Source organism: Pholcus phalangioides, unplaced genomic scaffold, assembly GCF_987345545.1.
Source record: "Pholcus phalangioides strain wild (caught in Gottingen) unplaced genomic scaffold, Ppha-v1.0 ptg000008l_1, whole genome shotgun sequence".
Lineage (NCBI taxonomy): Eukaryota > Metazoa > Arthropoda > Arachnida > Araneae > Pholcidae > Pholcus > Pholcus phalangioides.
The window spans coordinates 35517102-35545005 of record NW_028301601.1 but is presented as its reverse complement, the minus strand read 5'-3'; the positions used below and the strand labels follow the sequence as shown (position 1 = coordinate 35545005).

Below are 27904 nucleotides of genomic sequence, written 5' to 3'. Positions count from 1 at the left end.
AGGTAGCATAGATGTGTTCTGATGTGTCTTGTGAAAAAAACCAAAATTTTAAACTTAAAAATTAGTTATAAAGTGTTAAAAATAAAAAAAGAATTAGAAATACTTTTTTCAATTAAAATTGTTTAAAAGTATTAATAGAAAAATCACAAGTATGTGCGCATATAGTTTCATAAATACTAATGAAATACTTTTATGAAATTCAAAACTAATTTTATTTTTTAAACAGAAATTATTCTAAAGTGATTGAAAGTTATTTTTAAAAAATCTGGTTAGTGACTTTTTCTTTTTTGCAACCTTGATATGTCATTTATTTACAGGCATTTTATTTTACTGCTTGAAATGACAATTTTTAGATGTAAAATCAATCTTTGAATTGAAATCAATTTTGAAATATTTCCAGAAATATTTTTGCTACTGTTCCATATTTTGGTTTTATCTATCATTTAAAATGGTATTTTATTTTAGGAAAAACTATCAAAACTCTCATCTAAATGAGTGAGTGAATATAACATCATCATATACAGTAACGTGATCTTAATTTATGATAACCATACCTTCCGCTATCGTCTTCTTCTTCCTCCTCCGATTCGCTGAAAAAATTGATACGAACAGTTATAGCAAAAGTAATTTCCATTGCGAAATTCAGAAAACAACAATATTCACTAGATAATGCAAATTATTATTCATCTATGAGGGATAATTCTTAATCAATTTAATTTCTTTTTCTTTCTCCCGCTTTCTAATTCAATGGATATTGAATATTGAAACTCATTTCAATAGATAAGAATTAAGCTAATAAATTTTATTGAGTAATTTTCTGTGCAGAACAAGCTTGATACACTAGCCATGATGAACTTCGAAATATTTCATTCTGAACTGATGAAACAACATACAGGCAAACTTAAGTTATAGTGTAAATATACATCCAAAATCTCAATGATCCTTCGCAAGAATATAATGATAATGTTAAGAGTTGAATAAGCCCACACATATAATGTTTATTGGTTCATCGCAGATAGTATCAAAATCTTAATTTTTCTTTTCCTGAAGCAGCAGAGTACTTCATAATCGATGCTCGTAAATTATTCAAAAAAAAATCCATATAAAGTATCTCTAATGCTTTTATAACCATCTTGATCTCAAAATAAATGTATGGTTATAACTTCTTTTAGTTTCGATGTTTTTACTGAGATTACTTGTAATATATAATGAAAAACATTCAAAATTCTTTTTGGGTATCAATTTAAAAAGAAAAAAAAAACATTGGCTTAAAATATGAGTAATTCATCTGCAAAAAATTTTAACTAATACATGTATTCAAAAAAAATTAAGCAAAAATTTCAATAATAATTGTTCAAACTTAAAAACATGACCACGCAAAATATCAAGAACAAATGTTACAAAAACAATGTCATCCAGTTTTTTCAAGAAAACAAAAAAGCCAATTCAACATCTCAAAATACAGTTAATAAAAATTTCGTGGAGTTTCAAAATGGAAAAATATTCGGGTAGGTATATCGGTAGTTGCAAATTTTTAAATTCACTATCCTTAAAAAAAAATAAATATTCGCATCATATTAGTGTTAGTTTCAGAAATTGCATAAAGATTCATGCATTCGTATGAGAAAATATGTTGAAAATAAACAAATAAAATATACTTTATTTCTTCAATTTTCAGTTAGAAATCTTTTAAAGACAAATTCTTAATACAAAACAATTCAAAAAAAAATTCAAAATATTTTTTTTCAAGTCGTTTTTATTGAATTGTTTCAAATAATTATAATTTTCTGAATTTTTATGATTTTTGAATACAATTACATTTTATGTATCAGAATGACTATGGTCATGTATGATATTTATTAAATACCAAGACGATATTTATCGTCTTAACACTAAATTACGCAATAAACAATTTATTTAATGCATCATTTCATTTAAAATTTAAGTATTTTTTTAAATGCAGTAACGTCCTCTTTTCTAAATTATTGATACCAAAAACATTATTTGGTTATTTATTGTTTATTTTATTTCAAATCATTTCCACATGCTTTGAATAATAAACTATTTTACAAGAATTCAACATAAGATATAATAGCATTAATTTTCCTACAACTTATTGAGTATCCGTTGAATTTTTATTTATTGTAATAATTTCGAAAGTGACACTGCTTCGTACTGGTTACAAGAACATTTTACAAAACTAATCTGGAAAAAGTGTTTTAAACAAAATTTGGTAACTTTTTCAAATAGTAATTTCAAAATTTTATTTAAAGTAAATTTCAAAATTTTATTTAAAATTAATTTGGAAATTTTATTTGAAATTAATTTGGAAATTTGATATAAAACGAATTTAAGAACTTTAGAAAAAATTTTAGAACTAATCAAAAAATTCGTCTTAAAACTGATTTAAACATTTATCTTGACACTAATTGCAGTTTTTTTTACAAAAAATGATCAAAAAATTAATTTAATTTGAAAACTAATTTTAATTTTATTTTAAATATAAATTAGAAAAAACTTTAAAAGAAAACATAAAAATAAATTTTTTAAGACTTTTTTCTGAAGCTTAGACTGAATTTGAATGTACTCATAAATTAAAATAATCACCTATACTAGTTTTAATATGAAAAAGGGGGAATTAGTAATTTCGTAATGCAGGAGAAAGCTTCAAAAGCCACAAATAAAAAAATATATATATCATTCTCTTCAAAACCAACCATGCTAAGCAAATAAAAAAAAAGAAAAACACAAGGCAGAAAACAAATTTAAAACCACTCTATAAAGAAAAGTGTTGCTGTAATGATAATAATGGTGTCCGGAGGGATGAGATTATGCAGATTCAAGCCCAAACGCATTCAAAAGGACGGCTTTGCCATACCTTTGTCTGCTTAAAGCACAAGCTTAGATTTTCTACGGCCCAATCAATGCAAAACTGGGTTTTCTCTAAGAACAGATGAACAGAGACAGAGAATGTTTGTGAGAGAGAGAGACAGTAGTACACTTCCTAATTACTTCTTTGGTCTGTATGTTTTTTCAGCGGCTGCGGTAATCGGAATGCAAAAAATTAAACTGCAGGCAGATAAAGAGACAGACATAATGACGCAAACACACCACATACCCAATTTCGTTTTCTAAGCAGAGAAAACAGCCTAAAACTAATAGCATCTACACATCACATGCCTTTTGAACGGAAAAGGATCTTTGAATGAAATAAACGGAACCAAACAAATAAATATGAAATATATTAACTTTTTTTGGGGGAAATAAATTTATTGATCACAATAAATATCACTCGAAGCTATATTTTGGACATTTTGAATCGGCAACGACGCTCCAAAACATCATTTGTTCTCATTATAACTTATTCGATTTATAACAAAGATCCTTTTCAGTGCATACGAAGTAAAGTTATTGCTAATTTTCACATTGAATCATTCAATATTGCTACTATTGTTATATCTAGTTCTACTAGAGGAAAAACAAAGTAATAAAGCTGCAAAGCTGTGAAGCACATTCTGAGCAGAAGAAAAGCAAGTCTTTTATAAAGAATAATGTGTATGAAATTTTTTAATAATGTGGTATCGGTCGAAAAAGCTTACCTACAAAAATCAATGGTTTTGATAAATTCTTTTTTGCTCGGGAACAATCTTTTTTCATTGATTTACTATCATCCAACACTACAGCTCAATAAGAACACAATTACCATACCTTAACGTGTACATTTGTTACGGTAAATGTGATAAACCGGTTATTATGCATAATCACCGAGCATTTTGGTAAGTTTCATAAATCCCCCTAAATTCATCAATTTTCACGGCGATTATGCATAGTGCCCAAGCCCCATTAATAAATTTATAAATTTCTCTAAATTAGTCACTTTTACCGGTGATTATCCATAATACCTAACCGTCACGTCGTTGGTAAGCATCATAAATCGTACAAAAATATCGTATATAATCGTCAAAAATATAATATACTATACATGATAATTCATACATATATTGTATCATAATAAAAGAGAAAGATAGTAAATTTTGTTATCATTGTATCGAGGTACGACCGTAAAATTTGTTATCATTGCATTGGGGTACGATCGCAAAATTTATTATTATATCGGAGTTAGACTATATTCATCGCGCATACTAGACTCATTTGGAATTTTTTTCATATTTATCAAATTCACCAATCACACTAGGTTTTTATGCATAGACACAGATAAAGGCGGTAAATTTCAAGTATTTACCAAATTTACCAACGACACTGGGTTATTATGCATAACCACCAGTTAAAGTGATGCATTCATCAAACTTACCAATTAGATTAGTAAGTATGCATAATAACCAATTTATCCCATTTATCGTACCATATCCACCCAAAAATTCTTATTAAACATTAAAATAGCTATGAATTTTTTTAAATACGCTCGTGCGACTCTTTCGTTGATGTTCATAATGAATTGAGTTTAGAACCTGTGAATTTAAAAAAAACATGTCACATAGGCCTAAATTCTTGAATTATATCATTACTTAATTATGCGATGGAATAATTATATGCTAAATAACCCTCGGAAACACCCAAGATTGGGTTAGTATATCCTCACGGCATTAATTTTTACATTTTTTTCTGTAAAAATGCTTTAATGGAATGATATGCTAGGTATATTATCAAATCTTTTGTATTTTTTGTGAGAGTTTAAGAAAAAATTAGTATAACTTTTAATGTGAAAATTTTGCCGTTACCGCGTTGACCCAACTTCAGTCATAAAAACATTGTTCTTTCATTTTTTTCGATTCCCGAAATGTCGAATTCAGAATTCATTGGTCTAAAAATCATGAAAATGGTATTTATACATTGTTTTCGTAGTCCATGGGTAATATTTCGATAAATATTACGGATTACAATGATTTTATTTGCAAATGAATATATAATATCGGATATTGATGCAATTCGAAAAAAAAAATAATGCAAATTAAATTTTTGTACACTTTTTGAGCTTTTATATTATACATTATTATGTATATTCAATTGGCAATCACTATTCTATGAAATGCGTTCTTATTTCCTCTGATGAATGTTGATTGTTCAAATTAATGTTTTAATATTATTGATAGCTTTTATCCGAAGAGTAAATGGGTCTCTTACCTTTTAACATGGTAAAAAAACTTTCTTATGTAGAAATATTGCTTATCCATTAATTTATTTCAAACTTTTACCACATCTGTTTGATTGTGTATGCTATCCAATATGCTACCAAATTTTACATACCTCCAGCATTCAAGCTTTCACAAATTTTCAACAACAAAAAAACGCATCACAATAGTTTGCGTGCATGATAAAATAGCATGACATCAATGAAATTGACTAAAAATTGATTCTAAATATAAAAGAAGCTGCTCAATTCATATAATGAAGCAATTGAGATCATAAATTATGAAAAAAAATCGTTATGAAAAAAATTCAAATTGTTGAAATCTAAAATTTAATTTTCAATAAAATTGAGACGAGAAAGTCTCAATATTTTTCATTATTTTATGAACTCGACAGTGTCCTTTATTTTAAATAATTTTTATTCGATTACGTTGCTTTCATCCAATTATATTATACACACGCAAGCTTTTCTTTAATATATATTTTTGAAAATTTGTGAAAACCTAGGTATTAGAGATATGTAAAATTTTGTACTGGCGTAGGATAGCATATACATTCAAACATGTGTGGTAAAAATTTGAAATGAATAAATGGAAAAAAATAATGTTTTTAATAATATTTCTACATAAGAAAGTTTTTTACCATGCTAAAAGGTTGGAGGCCCCCTTAAAGTAATAATGTATTTTATGGAGTTATATAATTTCGAACAGTGGTGAAGGTTAAAGCTTTAAGCCAATGAAAAAAATTATTAACCTTTTATCAGTGATATAATTTTCTAAAGCGTTGAATCTCATAAATGTAATTTATTTTTAGGGTGTCGTCTCGGGTTGACAATTTACTTCATTAAATGTTTTACAACTTTTACAAAAATATTTAAAAAAAAAGAATCTCAAGAACGCACTTTTATCGATATTTTATTAGGCTTTTGTTCATTACTGAAAATAATATTTTTTAAAAAATATGATAATTTTTAGCAACGTTCTAGTATTTATCATTTTCCGTCTAACATCCAACTGCTGTTTAATTCACATATACGCTGCATTCATTTTGATAATTCCTTCCCCGATTTTATGCACAAGAATTTTTTTGAAATACTGTGAAAAACATTCAAAAGTGAAAAATTAGAAATTGCTTCAAAAATACGCAACACACACATTCGACGATTTCCTTGCTCTATTTTATTCTAAGACATTTTGTGCTACTCTATACCCGACGAGGAAAAAGTTCTGGCTCTTAAAAATAAGACCAGCAGGAAGTCTTGCTCTATAAAGTCTGGTTTGGAAGCTCCAACATTCCAAGCTTTTTCCTCTGTCGGTGCTGAACTATAATTAGTTCTGTAAGAGAACAGTAGAGTGCGGAGAGGAGAAAAATGAACGGAAAATCGGTGTAGGTGTTTGAGTAACGTCTCTTGAGACAAGCAAGAATCTTCCTCTTTGAAATCTCAACGTTTTCTTACTCGGATACTATTCAGCGAGGAAAAATTAAGAATTTTTATTTTCCACAATATGGTTCATAGATAAAAATTTAATTTTTTTAGGGGTTTTATTGATGCGTCTTCGCGCGTGTCCAAAAATAGTTACTTGTTTAAGGGAAATCATGAAATTCTTCGCAATCGGAGGAAAAATCATTCTTATTTCGCAAACAAAGAACTCAGAATTAGCAAATTTCGAAGGAACTTCGAGGGAAAGAAAAATCTTACATTATTTTTCATGTCCTTGAACATCATTTTTGAAAAAATATTATTATTATGCGTTTATAAATTTCTTTTTTCATTCCGAATGAATAACAAATTTCAATAATTTATCATAATATTTGAATATTTTAATCAAACAAATAATTCAACAAGTATGAAATTCAAATTTTTTTGACGTTTATAATAATTTTTCGTTTCGAATATGTAAATCGTATTATTCAAACGAAATTTTCAAACATTAAAATCATTTGTTGTAGTACATACCTGTATTCTCTGTCGTCATCAGCCATATGGATGAATTAATATGTAAATTTACACCTAAAAAAGAAAAAAATACTTCTTTAAAATCCAGAAAATAATTTTTTTTCGGAGAATTGTTAATATTCACAGTTTTGTTATTTCATTTTATTTATATTAATTATCATTCAATAAACCGTTTGTTTTTTAATGCGCATTGAATAAAAAATTTTATAGAACAAAAAAAAACTGATAAAATGATTCAGGTAATCAAAAATTCAAAAAAAAAATCAATTTTCCTCTTTTATGATGTGCGCGTATTTGAAATAATGATTTTGTTTCGGTAACAATATTCTTGTTATGTCTTCTTCAAAAACTATCTTATCTGGAAAAAAATTCTCACCCTTTGATTTTCTTCTTCTGTTGTTGCTTACAATGTATTTCGAAACAAAAATTCTGAACCTCTGATCAGTTTTAGAAATAATTTTTTATTTTTGAATTAAAATTTCAATAAGCATCGCTGTAAATAAATCCTGGTATTTTTTTTTTTTTTTTTTTTTGATATATGGAGCCTTTCAAATTCAGGATAGGCATATGACAGGCATTTTACAAGAAATTTCAGTAATTCCTTTACTACTTGTTGAACTGGCTCAAATAATATCCAATCATAAAACAAACCAAGTAGCTTAATTGTTGGCTCAATAAGCATCAAGTTACAAGTATGAAAATACAGTCATTTGTGTAACTGGCCTTAAACAGTACGCACCTGCCGAAATAGTTCCCCGTATGCATGAAATTGCCAGAGCAGAAGAATGATGGAAATACGATGATGCAATAAAATAAAAATTACAAATGATTATTGTATTTCTATAAAATGAAAAAAAAAATCTTCTTTATTCTGAAAAATTGAAATATTTGGTTCTAAGAAATAATTTGCTACTTTTTAGTTGGATATATTGAATATCTGATAAGCAGTGTACATAATTTGCAGTAATTTATTTCCTTCTTTTTTTGGATTCATTCAAAAAGATTCAATGATAAACCAAATGTACTATTTCAATGATTAGCCGCTGTGAGGTCTTGTAGGCTTCGTGCTGGTTTCTCTGAGAATACAGGTTTGAACACCGCTGACCGCACAGTGGTGGTTTTCCAGCTTCGAGGCGCTAATGCAAGCTAGTTTCTCATTTCAAAAAAGTATTTCCGTAGAGAACAAGCAGACTTACAACATGGTACTGACATACATGAAAATTCAATCATTTCCATCTTTACTTATAAAATGGAAGGCAGGTGGCAGCATGCACACGAAAAAAGTGCAACTTGACAACATAAAATAAGTTATTTATAAATACCAAATATACTCATAACACACATTCCGGCATGTGCCGATTCGTTAGAAATCCCATAGAAGAATGTGTACGAGGTGCATGTACGGTTAAGTAGTAGTAGCTGAATGATAGCTGAATGAGCTTTTGGATACTGGCAATAAACATTTGTAATTGGTTTTAAACAGTTTAACTTCTTTACACGTAAGCCAAAACTGACAATTAAAAAAAAACAAAATTTAATTAACTTGTTAATCAATTTGGGTTGATATCTGTACTAGGACCCAGTGACGTAATTAGGCAGGTGAAACAGATGCACCCGCACAGGGCCCACTTGGAAGGGGCCCCAGATCGGTCATTCTGGGTGTAAATGCAAATTACTGCACAGAGCACAGGAATGGCTCGATACGGAACCACTAGGACCATATGAGTTAGGTAAACATATTTGTACCTCAGGTCTTCATTTGAAAAAAGTATCATCAAAAACCATTTAAAACCTTTAAAAATGGATCGAAGAGGATATTCCTGTCTAATTAGGTCACGTACATTGACAATTAAATGCGACAAAATAATTAAAATTTGATCATACACTAAAAAATGTCGCAATTAAGTTTTATATCTTTACGAATGGAAAAGTGTTTCCTCTTAATTGTAAAAAAAGAAGACAATTTTTTAATTTTTGGAAATAAATTGCAATTTTCAGATTATATTTTCCACAGGCATTGCTAGAAAAAAAATTCTTTCTTCATTTATGTATTGTCACTTTTATATTGAATATCTTACGAGCACAGTATAAGAAATTTCAGCCTTTTTTTTTTTTTTTTGTTAGTTTTTGGACTCCAGAGTAATCTAATAACAAGCCAAGCCTAGTAGTTAGCTCAGTAAGCTCTTAGTTTTCGGCATGAAATTATAGGCATTTTTAATTGGCATCAAGTAGTATATCCAGTCTAACTAGTCCTTGTATATATGAAATCAAAGAAGACATTTTTTTAAATATGACACTACACTTACAGAAATTATGAGTAATTTTTATATTTTCATAACTGGAAAAAAGTTCGTCTTGATTCTGAAAAAAACTGACTTTTTTGTTTTTGTTTTTTGAAATAATTTGTTATTCTTATATGTTACAGTTTCAACAAGCATTGATGGGAAGAAATTCTGGTATACCTATATTCTCAAAAACGGTTCTCTTTCAGACAAAATGTCTGACAATCATTGTACAAGCAATTTTGTTATTTTTCTGCTAGTTTTTTAACTCACTCAGAAAATATCCAATAATAAACCAGGCCAAGCAGCTGAATGATCTCAGTAAGCTCTAAGCGCTTAATTATCAGCATGCAAATATAGATAAATTTGTAAATTTGTAATTGGCTTTAAACAGTATGTCTCCTCATATAATCAGTCCTCGCATACAAAAATTTGCCGCACTACGGGGGTAACAAAATTATCGCAACTCGATGCTATAATTATAGAACTTGTATTTTCAGGAATGGGAAAAATTTATCGTAAATCCGACATATTGATTTTTTTTACTTTTGTGGGGATAATTTGTTATTGTTAGATTAAAATTTCAACAAAAACATTATTAGGAAGATAGTCTTGAATTTATTTCAAATGTCACCATGCTATTGAGTACCTGGTAAGCATGGTACAAGAAATTTCAGTATTTTTTTCCTAGTCTTTGGACTCATTCAAAAAATTACCAAGGATAAACAAAACCTAGCAGCTGAATAAATTCACACAGCAATCTTTTAGTTATCGGCATGAAAGTATAGACATTTGTAAATGGCTTTTAAGTATATCTCCATCTAATTAGTCATCGTATATGTAAAATTAAGTGAGACAAAATGATTAAAATACAGTAAAAGTAGTCGGAATAGATTTTGATATTTTAATAAATTGCTCAAAATTTTTGAAAAAAAATGATAATATGAATGCATGATAAAAAAATTTCAATGTTTTAAAACTTTAATATTAATTTTTTTTCAACTTCTTATGCACACATAGAATGTGTATCATGTTATTATATTGATACTCTGGGAAATACATTAGTTATCAGTTACTCACTTGAAATATGTGATGCCGAGGTAATTTTCAAGAAATAAAATGACAGTTTAAAAGTCGCGTTCAGACTGTTTTAAGTAGGATTTTTCAAAAACAAAAAAGTTAAAAATCACAGTTTCTCCCCCCTCCAGTAGCAAAATAGAAGCTGTCCCAACTTGTTGGTTCAGATAGACTAGAAGGTAATTCTTACGGAAGACGAAAAATCCTGGGGGGAAAGTGGGAGGATGAAAAGACACCAAAGACCGAATTTTATTTGGGACCGGAGCCAAATCTCGCGAAGAACGTGGAAACGCGAAAAAAAAGTCGGAACAATTTTTAGATCCCCCCAAAAGTGAAACGATCTTTAGGGTCCCCCCGCCCGGTATCCAACATAGCTTTCTTCTCCACCACGCATGTCCTACTCCTTTCTTGGGTCCTTGTACATGCAATGCACGAGGCTGCTGTTGCTGTTCTAAGCATTTTTTTTTCTTTTTCTTTTTAACATTTAATGTGTTAAAAAAACTACTGTGGTTTACTTGTAGTCTCCGTTCTTTATATAGACCGGAACACAATGAAACGAGGCCTTGTGTTTTCCGCCTGTTTAGGCCTTCATAATCTAAAGCTTATACACCCATACGCTTTATTCACGCGTTGTTTTTCCTCACGGATATTTGTCGGTTTTTTTCATATTTTGTTTTTTTTCTATATAATGTTTCTTTTTACGTATGAAAGACATGAAAAGTTTTCCTTTGTGAACATGCATAACAATTTCTGTGATGTTAATCATGCTATGCTTCTCCACGTTTTTATTAATACACTTGAACTCGTTATGATGCGTGCGTCTGTATCTTTCGTAAACATATTTGCTTGCTACCAATGTTTTCTTGCGCATAATCCGCGGTTTATGCGTTAAGAAAAATCTGAATATCTTAGTGTGGATTATATACACCACTGCGTATCATCTGCAGTTTTTCTATGCTGGAGAAACTGAAATTTAACTAAGTTTTTTTTAATTAATTTTGCTAGAAATATTTTTTATATTTATAGATGGCACATAAATGCGAGTAGAAAAAATCGGCATTTTTTCAGCATTAAGGAATTTTAATATTTTACAACGTATTATCCACGTAGCAAGAAAATTCTGTTAGCTCCACGAGGTAGGGAGACTGAAATATCATCTTGCCTGAGCGACCACGATGCTGTTGAGACGGCGTTGGTACCAATCTAAATCATAAATATCTAAACTACTCGGATTTTAGGTAAACTAGAAGGGTGGCTTCGAATGAATGGGATGCAGTTTAGAAATATGAAAGTTTTAACTGAATGTATATACAATAGTCTACCTGCGTGGCGGACAGATAAAAGTATTTGGTCATCAAGTATATGAACAGCTCTCTCCAAACAAGCAAATTAAATTGCTGAAAAGTAAAGATCTTTGAAGTATGTTGAAGTTGTCAGCGCGAATATAAGAAGTTGGTATCAGGAGCATAAGCACAGCCCAAGAGTCCCAGATCCGATGCTATGATTTTCGAGTGTTTAAATTTTTAAGCCCTATCTTTCATCTAGACAAGTGTCTTGATGGCCAGAGTCTCTCTTCGCACCTTGGCCAGTGATACTGATGAGGCGGACCTAACCTGATCAGTATATTTATTATACAACAGAGAGCAGCACCGTGACGATCATCGGCTATTCCCAAAAACACGAAAAAATCTTTCGATTGTAAAGTGACAACACCTTGAAAAGATTTACACCATTACTACTAAACCATACGCGCACTTCGTCTACATTCCACTGCGGAATTTCGAACGCATTGGTACATGTTCGAATGTGCGTGTACGTGTTGTGAACGTTAAAATTAATTAATTTAGTAACGTTAAAATTTCTTACTGTGTTATGTTTGTTATGTGTAGTGCTGGTATCTGCCATCAATTGAATGAGTGAAGTGCAATGATTGAATAATGCACCGTTCCACAGCCGAACGGATTTACACCAACACGTTTATCTTCAGATAAATTTTCTAACGCCAATGAATGATAAAAATGCCGGTGACTTGGTGATCTAATTAAATCTTACCTCAAACCATCGTATTGAAATCTTGCCTCAGCTGAGTGCTTTTTTTTTAATCAATGTCAAAATTTAAAAAGTGCGGATATTTTATTTTATAATAATTTTTTTATGAAAGGAAAAAAAAAATCTTAATATTTTCTTAAAAATTCATTTATTTATTCTCAATATTTTTGGAAAAAATGTATTTTATATATTCCAAACTTATTATTTTTAAATATTTTTCCAAATTTTCTATTTATTCTCCTGTGTAAACACCCCACATTGTTTTTATAGTTAAAAAAACTAATTATTTCATTAAAATGAAACTTCACGATTAAACACCGAGTTGAAATAACTATTTTACATATTTTAATTATTTTATGGAATAAACGAATGAGGTGAAATAATAATTTATAAATAAATATAAATAAAGATTTATTTTTTCATGAAAGTGAAATTTGAAAATAATTTTTTTTTATTCCTGCTATACTGCATCAAAAGTGTAGAAATGAAATTATCTCGTTAGATACAGGAAAAGTACAAATCAATGGAACAGCATTGCCTGACTTCAACTTTACCAAGGCATCGGTAAGCCAGGCAGTAAGGGCCTATGTACTAGGGTGGTAGCTCTTAACCAGGGGTTCTTGGAAAAGTTTCGGTCAAGGGGGCTATGTGAGCTTGAATAATGATGCAGATGACTTACTGTTTTTACATTATTCAATGCTGAATAAAGTTGCCCTTGGCCATTCATGCCATTGGCAACGAGGTCTCTGGCTTTTGTCTTTTTGGCACAAAGGAGTGGAATATTAAATATTAAGTAACCCATAACTACTGATATGAAATATATTTGGTTAGCTAATGAATAATTATTTAAATTTAACTAAAAAGTTATAGCTGTAGTTTAATTAGACCTAGCTCACTTCCTACATGGATATATAATAGAAAAATAATAATAAAAAAATTTAATGTAGGCTATACTGTGGAATGAAATCAAATTAAGCTTGTACAACTAAAATCTGATTATTTAAATTACTTTTAGTGCACGATCTCCAGCCCGCGGGCCAAATACTACCCCGCAAGGGGTTTCCTCCGGCCCGCGAAAGGTGTTCCTGTAGAAAAGTATCAATAGTAAAAATTCTGGCCATATCCCCTTCATAAAATCCGGGGAATGGGGATCCATACGGCTCATCACCAAAAAATTGCCAAAAGAAAATAGAGATACCAACTTCCGTTAAAATTACTGAAAAATCGCCAATGGCGGGAAATGACAGTCCACTGCAACTCACAATTTACCAAATTCAATTCCTCAAAAAAATATATATGTTTGACAAATATGTGAAATGAATATATTTATTTGGCGAAATTAATTGTGATTATTTTAGAGTGATAATTATCATCACATAATTATAGTCTCAGTTCTTGATTTCAGTAAAAAATATCGATTCAAGTAAAATTCATAGGAAATCGAGAAAAACGGGACATACAAAAGTTGGGGACACCCCAAATTACGGTAATGCCCCATATAACATGGGTCATATATTATATGGTCACAAAATATATTCTAATTTTTCCGCCCGCGAGCGTCAAAAGTCTTATCTGGCCCGCTGACTGAAAAGGTTGTGCATTCTGACTTATAATAGAAAGCACGTACTTTGTGAATCACATCTATCGAAATAAAAATGCCAAAGGGGTACGAACAAAGCCTCCTAGATAGGATCTAGGAGGCTTTGGTACGAAGGTCTCATACTAGTTGTTATAATAAAATAATTTCAATAATTTTACAATCCCCCATTCATATAATGTCAATATAACAGAGTACTATTTAACCTAAATAACAGACTGAGATAAATGTTACCATGATATCAAAACAAAAGGAAAAGCTTATGTGTGTCAAATATATCTTTTACATAAAATATTTGTTCCAGCAGCCAATTTGAATATACTTGAGAAATCTCTAACTGTTTCCTTTCCTTGAATCGAGTTCTTTTTTTCTTCCTTCCTTTTCACAAAGTGTGTCTTATTCTCAATAGTTTTACCCGTGCCCATATAAGTTCAGTTTACACTTCTCTACCAGACGGTGCAACGCACCATCGACGTCAGAGAGAGAATTTCCCAGTAAAAAACCTCTCTGTCTATATAACATCGGAAAAATAATTGGCCAGTCTTGAAACTTGTCTGCTTGTCAAAGACATGGCGGGAAAGGAAGGTAAAAGCTGAAGATATATTTTTAGAAATTGACGTCATTGGGTTCGGAGTTTTTTCTGCTCCGAGAGAGGCCGAGTTAAAACGTTCTTTTGCCGAAACACTTCCTGAACAGCAGGAATCGATTAATAGGATTTAATGTAAATACGCGAATATCCGCTGATGTGTTACTTTCTCACCCATTCCTGGTGCATTAAGAAGCTAATAAATTTCACTCGGTGTGGAAACATTTTACGCGATCGATTCTACTGACTCCGTATTATTGCTTCATACATCAATGTAACTGAAAATCTCCTATTTGCCTAGACTTATAATAATTAAATATCAGCCTCCTGATATCCTAGATTAATTTATCTGTACCACAGAAAATATCCTAAATGGAATCAATTTTTGCATACATTATATGCAAATTCGAAAAATAAAAACTTCTACATAATCCCATTCACTTTCTGGCGAAGCGTATATTCTCGCAATTAAATATTGAAGAATTTAATAGCAATCCGTTTAATATAATCTCATTATTTTAATTAAGCATCAAAGGATTTTCATCATTTTCCACTCGCATATTTTCATGAATTTGAAAATTCAGTACTCTTTATTCTCATCAAGAGGAAATAGAATTTCAGCTAGATGAATAATACCAATTTTTCCCTATCCATTTGAAAATAGTCGATGCATAATATCATCAAAAGGAAATTGTTATTTTCTTTATTTTATGCCAACATGGACTCGCAAAGAAAAGTCATCTGGTATCCGCTGGGACGCTTATTAAAAATCCCTATAGTTCTAGCTACATTGTAGAAATTTAGCGCATCGTGATTGGCTGAAATGAGTGATAAAAATTTGTGCCAAAATGAGTGCAAAATTTTTTCTGGTGACGTTTAACAATAGATACATTTAATTGTGCTTGAATCCGACTTCTACTGTTGGAGTAATGGTTGTGTGTTCAATTCGGTATGAAGCCCATCCGAATTTTTTTCCACCTTTGCTAACATTTAGTGATTTACTAAAAGGAATTTCCATTTTTGTTTCTGATTTAATCAAATCCTGTTCACGTGCATCGAGCAGACAATAATAACGGCTTGCGAAGCGAGCGCTCAGCGAAGCTGGGCCCAGCTATCATTTGCTGATTCAACAAAAAATGCTTTGATTTTTCGTTAGTGAACTTTTAAATTCAGTTTCGCCCAAAACTCCGCCTCTGGTGACGTCTTGTATAGCTTTTTTGCTCACAGTAACCAATCACCGGCGTGCTAATGTTTCCTGCGTTTCTAAGAAAGTAGGGATTGTAATTACGCCGCCAGGACTCGGTACTCGAACTCCGGCCCCTGTCGCAAACCGAGCAAGCATGCTACAATCTAACACCGCTGGAGACATGGCCCTGCCTTCCTTATTTCACTCACTCTGAAGTGAAACCACCGAAATAGAGGCAATAGTAAATTCTTTTAACAGAAGCAAATGGCTCCCAGGTAGGATGGTAGATAGAGATAGACCGCATTTTTCTCAGCCAAATATATCAGAAACATATTTTCTGAATATAATGCTGAGTTGGACTTGGAAAGAAAAGTCATCTGGTCTTCGCTGGAACACGAACCCAGGCCCTCCTGCAAATCGGGCAAGCATGCTACCAGAAATGAAACAGAAAATATATGTCTTCTTGATATATTGGTCCTCGAAAAATAAATCTATCTCTCAATACCATAGATGTTTCAAATACAGTGAAACCATCCTACAAAGATACTAAAATAATTGGCCAGTCTTGAAACTTGTCTATTTGTCAGAGATACGGGGAAAAGGAAAGTAAAAGCTGAAGACATCTTTAGAAATTGACGTCATTTGTTTCGAAGTTTTTCTGCTCCAAGAGAGGACGATTTAAAACGTTCTTTCGCCGAAACAGTAGGAATCGATTAATGGGATTTATTGTAAATACGAGAATATCCGTTGAGATGTGTTATTTTCTCTCCCTTCCCTAGTGAGTAAAGAAGCTGATAGAAATTTCACTTCGGTGTGGAAACATTTTCTCTCTCTCTCTCACGATCGACTTTACTGATTCCGTATCTTCACAAATCATTATCAGTGTAATTGAAAATCTCTATTTAGTGTGGCATTAACATATAAATGTCATATAATAATTAAATATCAGCCGTCTCATATCTTAGATTAATTTATCTACACCAAGGAAAATATCCTAAATTGAATCGATTTTTATTTACATGACATGTGAATTCTCAAATAAAAATTTCTAGATAATTTCATTTACTTTTTACTTTTGGCGAAGCGTAAAAATCTTCCAATTAAATATGGAAGAATTTAATGGAAGGAATCCATTTAGTGTAATCTAATTATAATTCAGCCTCATAAGATTCTCATTATTTTCCCCTCTCGTATGTTATCATGAATTGAATAATTCTACTTTTTTTATGCTAAATCCGGAAGAAAAATAGAATTTTAGCTAAATGGATAATAGTGGATTTTGAATTTTCAGTGGGTAAATCACTCTATCCATTAGAAAATATCAATAATATTATATTTATTGAAGATACAGTGGAACCTCGCTACAACAATGCTCGACAAAACGATAAATCCCTCTACAAAATTTTTTTTTTTCAAATATTGTTTGGAACCACTTTCTGTATAATGTTAAACTCCTCGATAGAACCGATATCATTTACTACGATAACCCCACCCCCCCCCCCATAACGATATTTTTTAGGAGATTTTGAAACCATAATGATGTGTTGTTTTTCCTGAATCGCTCGAAATGCCTTTCAGTATATTTTTCAGCAAGTCACATTTTTCAGTTATTCTGTCTTAGGCGGTATTAGACAGTATTGGATACCATCTAATCACCGGATGTGTTGAAGAAGTTTCCGCTATCGCTACTTTTTGCTCGCAATACCAAATTGTATTGCGCTAGCGCTAAAGTTACTTACAAGGCAACAGAACTAACTGAAATTTATTCATCAATTAACCATTTTTTTTTGCAGACAATTCGTTATTCACTGTTTTTGGTGAAACTAACAACACCGATTTAGAAAAAGACGTCATCTGCAGCATAAATTTGAGGGCACGTGATGCTAATGTCGCCTCTTGATATAACGATAATCACTCTACAACGACATTTTTTCTTGGTCTGCAGAATACCGCCATATCGAGGTTTCACTGCAGACCGTATTATTAGTTCGCTAATTATTTATAGACACCAGAGTAATTCAACCGCTACTAAATCGCGCATGCACCTCGTTAACATTCATCTGGAAAATTTCAAATGAATTGGTACATGCCGGAACGTGTGTTGTGAGTTTATGTGCTGCCCCCTTAACGTATTTATGTTGTCAAAGTTACGCTTGCTTCGTGTTATACTGACACTGTCATCTGCCTTGCGTATTTTTAAGTGAAAATGAGAGATTTTAAAAATTTATAAAAAATCAGTCAATTAACATAAAAATGTATGTGGTTTACACTAAAATGCTTACTTATCATTGCGTAGAAATTTGTTTTTGATAAATTTAAGAAATAGTTCAGAATATCACTTGCAGGTGGCACTGTACCATAAAACGCGACACAAGTATTGCACAATTTAATCTTAATTACGATTTACGTCACAATAAAATTGCCACATTTCAATATGAGCACGCTTTCTAGCTGGAGCTACATGTAAACACGTGAAAGAGGTAGTAGTTTATATTTTTTTATAATATATTGTGTCGCTTTTGTATATGGTAGGTTTATATAACGCAAATCGTAATAAATAGTAATTATGCATTTTATGTGGTAATATTAAGTTTTTTGATACAGCGTCAACTGTGAATGACATTTTGAACTATTTTTATTGCGTAAATGTTTACGTATGTGCAACATGTGCTGCTGCAAAAAGTGATAAAATTTGAAGGTCGGAAATTTTTTGGTTTAAAAAAAAATTTGCTTCATTAGAATCCATCCTCTTGACGTAAAGTAGGACATGAGAGCCTAAAATATTTTATTGCACAGGGGACGTATCATAATATTTGCCCCTAAATATTTGTCTGGTGCTCATATACATTCAGTGAATGAGATATAACTTCTTCACACAGACATTTATATATTTCCTGTCGTAAGAAAAACATAAAATGCTATAATGTTACTGATTTATGGAAGAATATTCTAGAAAGCGTATAGATGTACATCCCATATTGCAAAACTATGTTCTCTTGCCCTACATTTCCCGAATATATTCTACAACATTTTACATCTCGGGCGTTTTATTTCAATGGAAAAGATAGATTCGCTGTAAGAAACAAGTTTACGGAGTAAACTAATGAACGGTGATGGTTCGGAGGAAATGTGATACTACGAATACATGAGAGTGGTTTTCCATTCAAAGAAGACAAACAAACACTCTTATAGAAACTCGAAGCTCGTGGTTATAAATCAAAACGGACGAGTTGTAGCATCATGTAACACTGCAAAGAATGTCTGGAGCTTATCACTTCTTGTTGAAGTTTACATACGACACAGAAAAACAAGACACGTACCTCGAAAGGGATATAACACTTTCGAAAATAAAAAGTCTTACAATTTTCTGTCTTTTCCTAATGATTATAATTTCGATAATATTTGAAAGATTACATTACATATGGTCTACTTAAAGATTGCAATATAAAAATGAACATATTTCTACTTGTTTTAAATAATCTTGGTATCTATTAATCACCCACTTGATAAATCTGTAATAACCCCACCTTATTTACTCGGTAATTGATTTCTTTATTAATACAAATACAAGGCCACAGCAGGCAGAATGACCATCGAGGTGGATGAGAAAAAGATATGTATATAACAATGTATGTAACAGGATGTCATGTCATACGTTTTTAAAATACAACAACCTAATTAAAAATGCAATTATAAAAACTAAAAACTATGTATACAATAATACAATGCCCATGACAAATATTTACGGCTGTCTTATCAAAGTATGGATAGCATCTTGATTTACTCAACATTTTTTTTTCGTATTTCTTTTTAAACATGTCAATTGTGTTAGAATTTACTGCCCCCGGGGGTAAGCTGTTCCATTTATTAACAACCCTGAATATTCTGAAAACCCTTTGAATTGCTTTAATGCACATTGTGTACTTTGATTTTTCCGGCATGCCGGGAATCGACCAGACCCCCAACATTCAAAACCCTGGCGTCTCTCGAGTTAACAGCATGGCAGCTGATGCAAAGGAACACACGGTACTTTTTTTTCCCATACATTTCATTTTCTATTTATTTTTAAGTTTAGTGTTTTGTTTTTGTTTCATTCTTAATTTTTTGTTGCTGTTTTTTTGGTTCCGCGGACAACCATATTATTTTTATGGGCATTTTTACATTTCTTTATGTTTTTGATTAAATTTATGCTTTTTAATTAATCATTTTTTTCAGCCACCTTTTTTGAAGTTTTTCTGATGTGACCCAACTGACTGACTGAGGAAGATGGATTTCCTTGAGGTGTACCGAGTATATTGACCATCATAAGCTTTCCTGTTCGATACTGCTCCGTACGAACTGGCTGATGCGGCCTTAGCTTATGTATTCGTATTTGTGTTTATTAATGTTTTCTCCTCGCTCTTTAACCCTTTCAGATCCTGCATACACAAATGTGTGGGTTATTTTTTCACTGTAGATTTTTTTTTTTACTCAGGGAGTTAAGCCCTCACTTCAAGGATTTCATACGATTTGAGTTGAAAATATGGTGAATATGAAGTTTTGAGACTTTCATCAGAGCATTTACTGTTGAACTTTCAGGGTTTTTTTAGAAAAGAAGGCTTTTAGGAGAAAGTGCATCCATGAAAAGTGTGACTTATTAAATGAAATTCAGCAATAATATTCTGGAAAAACAGTTGTAAGTGAAGTATATACCTCGTATCATATTGGCTGAAAATAAATTTGAACGAAGTCAACTATTGCAAAAAAGAATATTTAAATTTTGAAAAAATGAAAATTAGCGGACATTTGTGTTTTTAATGCATTTTTTAGTATCAAAAATACAAAAACATCTTGAAAATTAGAAAAAACGAATGCTCGGGTCTGAAAGAGTTAATATGAATATCTGATAATAAACATTTCATGTCGACGTATTGTGAAGTAGAAAGTTTAAAGGATTGAAAAAATTAGGACAAAACAAAATGGGTCTAGGTCAATTCGTCGCGATCAACTTGTCGCACGACAATTCGTCGCAATCAATTTGTCGCAGCGTCAATTCGTCGTGCTACAAACTCGTCGCGGTACAAATTTGTCGCAGAGTCAGTTCGTCGCGGTACAAATTTGTCGCAGAGTCAGTTCGTCGCGGTGAAAATTTGTCGCAGACTCATTTCGTCGCGGTACAAATTTGTCGCAGAGTCAGTTCGTCGCGGTACAAATTTGTCGCAGAATCAGTTCGTCGCGGTACGAATTTGTCGCAGAATCAGTTCGTCGCGGTACAAATTTGTCGCAGAGTCAGTACGCCGATCAAATAAATTTTCAAAATTAAATTTTCACCGTATAAGCCGCACTCCCGCTTTCTGGCGGGATCTCCATTTCTCGCAGCGAGGGGCGTTGGGCGAACACACCAAGATGATAAATTACGATAAAATAAATTTTCAAAATTAAATTTTCACCGTATAAGCCGCACTCCCGCTTTCTGGCGGGATCTCCATTTCTCACAGCGAGTGGCGTTGGGCGAACACACCAAGATGATAAATTACGATAAAATAAATTTTCAAAATTAAATTTTCACCGTATAAGCCGCACTCCCGCTTTCTGGCGGGATCTCCATTTCTCGCAGCGAGGGGTGTTGCGGGAACACACCAAGATGATAAATTAGGATCAATGCCCATCCCAAAGCACAATTTGCCTAAGGGGTCATTCAAGTATTACGTCAGGATCGGGGAGGGAGTTTCGGATTTGTTGACTTTTGATGGCGGGGGGGGGGGGGGTTGAAGGTCGCTTACGTCATCAACCACCCCTTTTTGAAGATATGAAATATTCTAAGCTTCTGGTGAAATTTTGCTGACGGGGGAGGGGATGGGGGTCAGTGTTTTGCTGATTTTTGCTGACAAGGGGGAGGGGGTCAAAAATGGCTGAAAATCTGCTCACGTAATACTTGAATGGCCCTAATTCACTATTGAATATGTATCTGCCATGTAGGGAATACATCTTTGAGGAATTTTTTACCGACAATATATCTAAGGCTAGCATTACACTATGAAAGTGTTCTAAAAGTCCTTTTATAAAACTTGAAAAATTCAACCAATAAGATTATCGGTTGCATTTGCTCGAATGTAACCTATGAACTTTATTGGTTGGATTTTTTGAGTTTTTAACTTGAGCAACTTATCCGGTGCAAATTAAATTTTGAAAATGTATGTGATCGCAATTTATCATCTCGGTGTGCGCCCCAACTCCCCTCGCTACGAGTAATGCAAATCTCGAGAGAAAGCGACAAGTGTGGCTTATCCGGTGAAAATGAAATATTAATTAAATTAAATTATTAATTATTTCAGGTTCTTGTGGAGATACTGTAGTGGTTAATGTTGGTGGGAGTCTCGATTCCATATGGGACAGATACAAGTTTACACTTAAAGACAGCCTCCGCTGTACTGTAATTTGGGGAATATCATAAACACCGACATTTTTTTACAGAATTTTAAAATTTTATCATAGAAAAAATGATTTTTTTAACATTTACAATAATTAAATAATAAAACATTAATATCAATTGTAATTTTAATTTCGATGTAATTTCGATGATTTTTTTCGAAATGACAAAAAAAAAAATTTAGTAAACTGTGTGCATTTCTTGATGGAAAAAAACTTTTCTTCATGTTTATTTTTTCACGTATGAGACAAAAAAACCTACATACAGATCGCGTGACGAGTTGACTCTGCGATAAATTGACGTCCCGACGAATTGGTTACACGACAAATTGTCACTGCGACGAATTTGTACCGCGACGAATTGGCTCTGCGACGAATTTGTACCGCGACGAATTGGCTCTGCGACGAATTTGTACCGCGACGAATTTGTATCGCGACGAATTTGTACCGCGACGAATTTGTATCGCGACGAATTGGCTCTGCGACGAATTTGTACCGCGACGAATTGGCACTGCGACAAATTGATGCGCGACGAGTTGAGCGCGACAAGTTGATTGCGACAAATTGACCGGCTACGATACGGTGGATCAATCACTTTTAATTGAATATCGTGCTTTCGGACTCTAGAGTATACACTCGGAGTTGTTTGACAATGCATTGGTTTTTTTTTGTAGTTCCAGACATTATCTTAATTTATGATGTTTTTCCCCCATGGTTACACTTTTGTATTGATCGATTTTCATTTTTACAGTGAGAATGAAGTTTACATCAGGTAGACTGTACAAACCTTGTGTGATGGAAGCTAAACTAGAACTTGCTCCTTTAAAGTAACAAGCTGAATGAAATTCACCATCTTTTTCCGTCCAAACTTCAAGTCCCAAGGATAGGACAGGAAATACCGACCAAGGATCAGGATCGCACGCTCTTCGTCATGAAAAGATATATTGCTCAAAGCGATTTAATCCTTTTATTAATCCAAGTCAGTGAAAAAAAAAGTCAACGGCCAGCAAGCGCATCTTCCACACATTTTAAGATTAATAAGATTTAACCTGTGAATTAGAACCTTTGTCCATATCCCTGAATAAAGAGCATCGCTATTCAAGGGACAAAAAGTCTGGCCCTGTCTATAACGCCCCATCTTTCCCCATTGAGGTGTCCCACTGTATATACTGATAGTCAGACAAGTGTCACAATAATATATTTGCATTCATTCCCATGCCATAATAATCATGAGATTTATGGAACATCATTTGCGATATAGCTAACTTTTTTGAAACATTCCCCTAATTTTATAATTTCGAGAGGGAGAAAAAAATCACATTCAGACATCAAAGAAATCGAGGCATTCATTGATTTACATATGCACGACCTTGGAACTCAGTTTATAAGAAGGCACGTGTTTGTTCTCGATTCCATTTTCGTATATTTCATTTCTCCCTTATTTTTCATTACATGCACAAAGTCAAGTTGATGACGTCAGTAAAATCCCCTTTCAACTTTGGTATGGTTTCTTTTTATTTCTTTCACGAAAAATTTTTCTGTATTCTACCACTTTGGCATGCGCCTGATCCAAGTGTAGAAAGGAGGAGAAATGAAACTTAATTACGTTCCTAATCGAAATCGGAAGCATACAGCATACATATATGCGGAATAATTTCATTCGCACATATTATTCAGACATTTTGAATAAACTTTTTCTCGAAATGAAATATATTCATCCCAATATAATCACACGTATATCAGAATCGGACTCGATGCAAATGAAGTCGCGAGATCACGTAGTTTTCTGTATGTTATTTATTCTATAAACAAACGCAAAGAAAAATGGAAATGTAAAATTTTCTCAACGATTTCAATGAGTTTTTGTAATTTTGTAACTCATTAAAATTCATATAGTAATTTAGCATAACTTAGATGCAATACGGAATCTCAATGAGAAAAAGAAACGAATAAGTTTGTTGTTGATTTGAAATAAGGTACTTGACGCTGTGTATACGAGATGGGTCTACACTCTGGAGCTATTTTTCTTATGTGTGTGCTGATTGAACATGCAATTGTATCGAGATATTTTACAAAAGATGCTCCTAGCAGTCCCAACACGATGATTTTAAAAAGTCATTAAGTGCATAAAAATAATTTCCATTCAGTTTTTTTTTCTATTTCGCTTTTTATTTATTCTTTTCTTTCTTTAATTTTTTCTCTTTATTTATTCATTTCTTATTTATTTTTATTGATTTTATTTTTATTTATTTTTATTGATTTTATTTTTATTTATTTATTGATTTTAATTTTTTCTCTTTATTTATCTTTTTTTTTTGTTTTTTATTTGTTTTTTGGTTTTTTTTTTATTTTTTGTATTTATTTCCTTTTTCCTTTTTTATATATATTTTTTCTTTTTTTTAAATTTCTTTTTGCATTTTTATGGATTTTTAAGCATTCATTTTCAAAATTGCTTTCACTATTAACATGAATGCCGATGGGTAGATTGGTAAATTGGTGGATTTTTGAAGAAATTAATTACGATTTTATATTTATATGCATTCTTCACTTAATTCATTCTTTTTTAGTTCGATATTGGCTATTGTTAAATCATTTTCTTTAATTCATTACACATTTAATATTGAGAATGTATAAATAAATTTATATGCTTTGGTTTTTTTTTTAGAAATAGATATTGAAAGAACAGGATACCTCTATCCACACGCCAGTGCCGACTCCAGAACATCTTCATCAACGTAGCATTTCGAGTGCCTGTACTATGCTAGAACTACCAAGATACCAATTTGCATTGTCAAAAACTATAGTGCAGATCTTATTATCATTCGGGCCCCTGCAAATTTGAATCATTTGGAACTTGCCCCCGTAGACGCCAATCTACGGGAAGCATTTGATTGATTAATAAATTAATCAGTCAATAGATTTTTTTGTAATTTCAGGTTTGGGCGTAAGTGCTAAAGTCAAATAGTCGACTGAAAAAATCTTGTTTTATGATTCTCGACCAAGTGTCTCCGCGACATTTCATGTCTGGACATCATACAAGAGTGCCAAAAATATTTTGAATCATGATGCCATTCCCAACGAGCCATAAGTGTAAAATGATCAGAAATTCCTGTAATTGAATGAAACATAATTCGTGCAATGTTGCTGTATGGATAAATAAATAATTCGTGTTGCTTTTTGAATTCAATACAAAGTTCGTTAATTATTTTATCAGGCTGTTAAATCTTAGGATATTATGTAAGAATTAACTAATGTAAAAAATAAGATTGATTTATTGCGAAGATAAAGTGTGAGAGAACTTTTTCCTGAAACGTGATATATTCATATGTATGAAGAGCACCACAGTTATTGGAACTTCGCCAAGTGTGTCGGCATAAAAAAAAATAAAACACTTTTTTTTTAAGAGCTTTGAAACCTAGGCGTGGATATTATATTGAATCAAACATCCTCTTACTATCCTAAACACATATTTCATGACCAGGCGGCACAAAACCGGCTTAGTTCTCAACAAAAATCTTTCTTGACACATAGGCATTGTTTCCATACGTCGATGGCAGATGGCGCTAAGAGCAAAGATGCCGACTCAACCACATATGACTGATAGATACAAAAGTCCTCAGACCAAACGGTTTATGCAGAAACTTCTTAGTGTCGGACATAAGAGAAAAGCCGTTCAGATTTGATTGCTTCATGCAGAGATCTTGGTCAAATTCACCCTCGTGCGCATTAAATGAATGAACAAATAGTAAAACCGCAAAGCTCTAAACATTTTCTAGTAATATCTTCTGCCAAATTAATCAAAAATTTGAAGTCATCGAAATTTCACTATACAGCAATTCTCTTAGAGCTACGGCCCCGTTGAATGTGTTGAATCATTGTTTCAGGTTATTCTGTCTTCCAAAATACGTTGAAGATCGCTCCTGAAATAAATAAAATTGTCTTATCCAAACACAATTATTCACGAATTCCCAAGTTCTCTACGTTCATTGCACATTTAGTAAATCCAAAAATCTCGTGTTTCCCCCATCTGATCTTGAGGCACTTCCGTGGCCCCCTCAGTTACCATGACACACTGGAAATTATAGCTCTGTCAATACTTTTCCCCCACAATTTCAACACCACAGATTGTTCAGTAATTGAATGCAATAAAGAATTAGATCTTCTGATCAATCAACAATCATATATAGTTCGGTTACACACAATGCAGTATAAATATCAGATTTTGAAAATAGCATATATACAATATTATAAGAATGTGTTTGTTCACCACCTTGTGAGACTACGACTAGTAAAATATTACTTTTAAAAGTCGAAGATCAAGTCTCAAGAAAAGCGCTGCTATACATCTCTATGTAAGGAACGGAATTCTTGATACGTGTCTCTGAATAAGAACTTATTAACCTATGACTAGAGGGCACTTCTATTTAAGTGACAAAAGTCTGGTGTGATGGGTGTCCCTGATTAAGAGGTTTCAATGTATGTTAACATTCTTGTGTGAGACATATGTGCATTGCGATGTTCTATAATGGTTATATTAAATCATACATTTCAGTACAGTGTTCTCGAATTTACTCACGAGCAAATCTCTTTTGTAGTTTACTCAGGGTTCTCTATGCTTTATATTGAGATTAAGAAATTAATGAAAAATTAATTTACTACATCAAAACCGTAAATGCAACTCGCACACATTCCTCTGCGGAATATCAAACGAATCGGTACATTCCGGAACGAGTGTTCTTAGTGAATGTATGGCCCTAACTTACTTATGTTGACAGAGTTGTGCTTTTTTCAGTGCTCGCTCTGGTGCCGCCACCTGTCTTCCATATTTTGAAGTAAAGAAAGTGAAGATGGTAAATGCTTGAATTTTTCATGTTGAAGGTCTGCCTGCTCTCTACGGAGAGACTTTTTTTTTTTTCAAATGAGAGACCGGCTCGCATTCACGTCTCCAAGTTGGAAAAAGTGTAATAAAACAAACTTCGGCCGACCACCACTGTGCCTGCAACGGGGCTCGAACCTGAATCCTCACGATGAGAGTCTAGCATGATGTCCACTCGACCGCACAGTGGCAAGGAAAATGTTATCGCAGATTCACCGAGAACCTCTCATGGCTTGGAATGATTAATTCCAGAGACGTGTACATGGCCTCGGCCTGATGGTTGAGCAACATCACGACTGAAGTTGGTTGAGCAAGTAATGAAATATTCACATAAATATGGTCGAAATTTGGTTCATACGCAAAAAATAATACTTAATTAAAATTTGGATTTAAGAAACACCAAAATACAGTTATTTCATGTTCCAGATTACCGTAATTTTACCAAGAATTCTCAAAAATATCCATGAATATAAACAAACTAGATGAATTACACAAGTACTTACTGGGAGTCAAATCAAAGGACGTACGAGTACAAAAGGATAATCTCCGTTGGGATAAATGCACTGAAGAGTCGGTCCCCCGAAGGTGATGAGGTACTCGAAGGAATTGATTAAGCAGCAGCAACAGCAGTACCCGAAAATGGTACCGGTGTGCTTTTTTGAGGGGAGCACAGCAGTAACAGCAGCAGATCCCTTCACAGCGGTTCCTCGCGCTGGCCGCTTGCTTTCGACTAACTGT

The 27904-nt window shown here is 32.5% G+C and overlaps 1 long non-coding RNA gene across 1 annotated transcript; it reads right to left on the bottom strand.

Moving 5' to 3' along the window:
- Positions 1 to 553: 553 nt before the first annotated feature.
- Positions 554 to 27904, bottom strand: LOC149084212 (uncharacterized). The gene is made up of 4 exons (XR_016192952.1): positions 27670 to 27904; positions 7106 to 7159; positions 2879 to 3040; positions 554 to 590 (listed from the first exon to the last, which is right to left on the bottom strand). It is a non-coding gene; the product is annotated as an uncharacterized LOC149084212 (long non-coding RNA).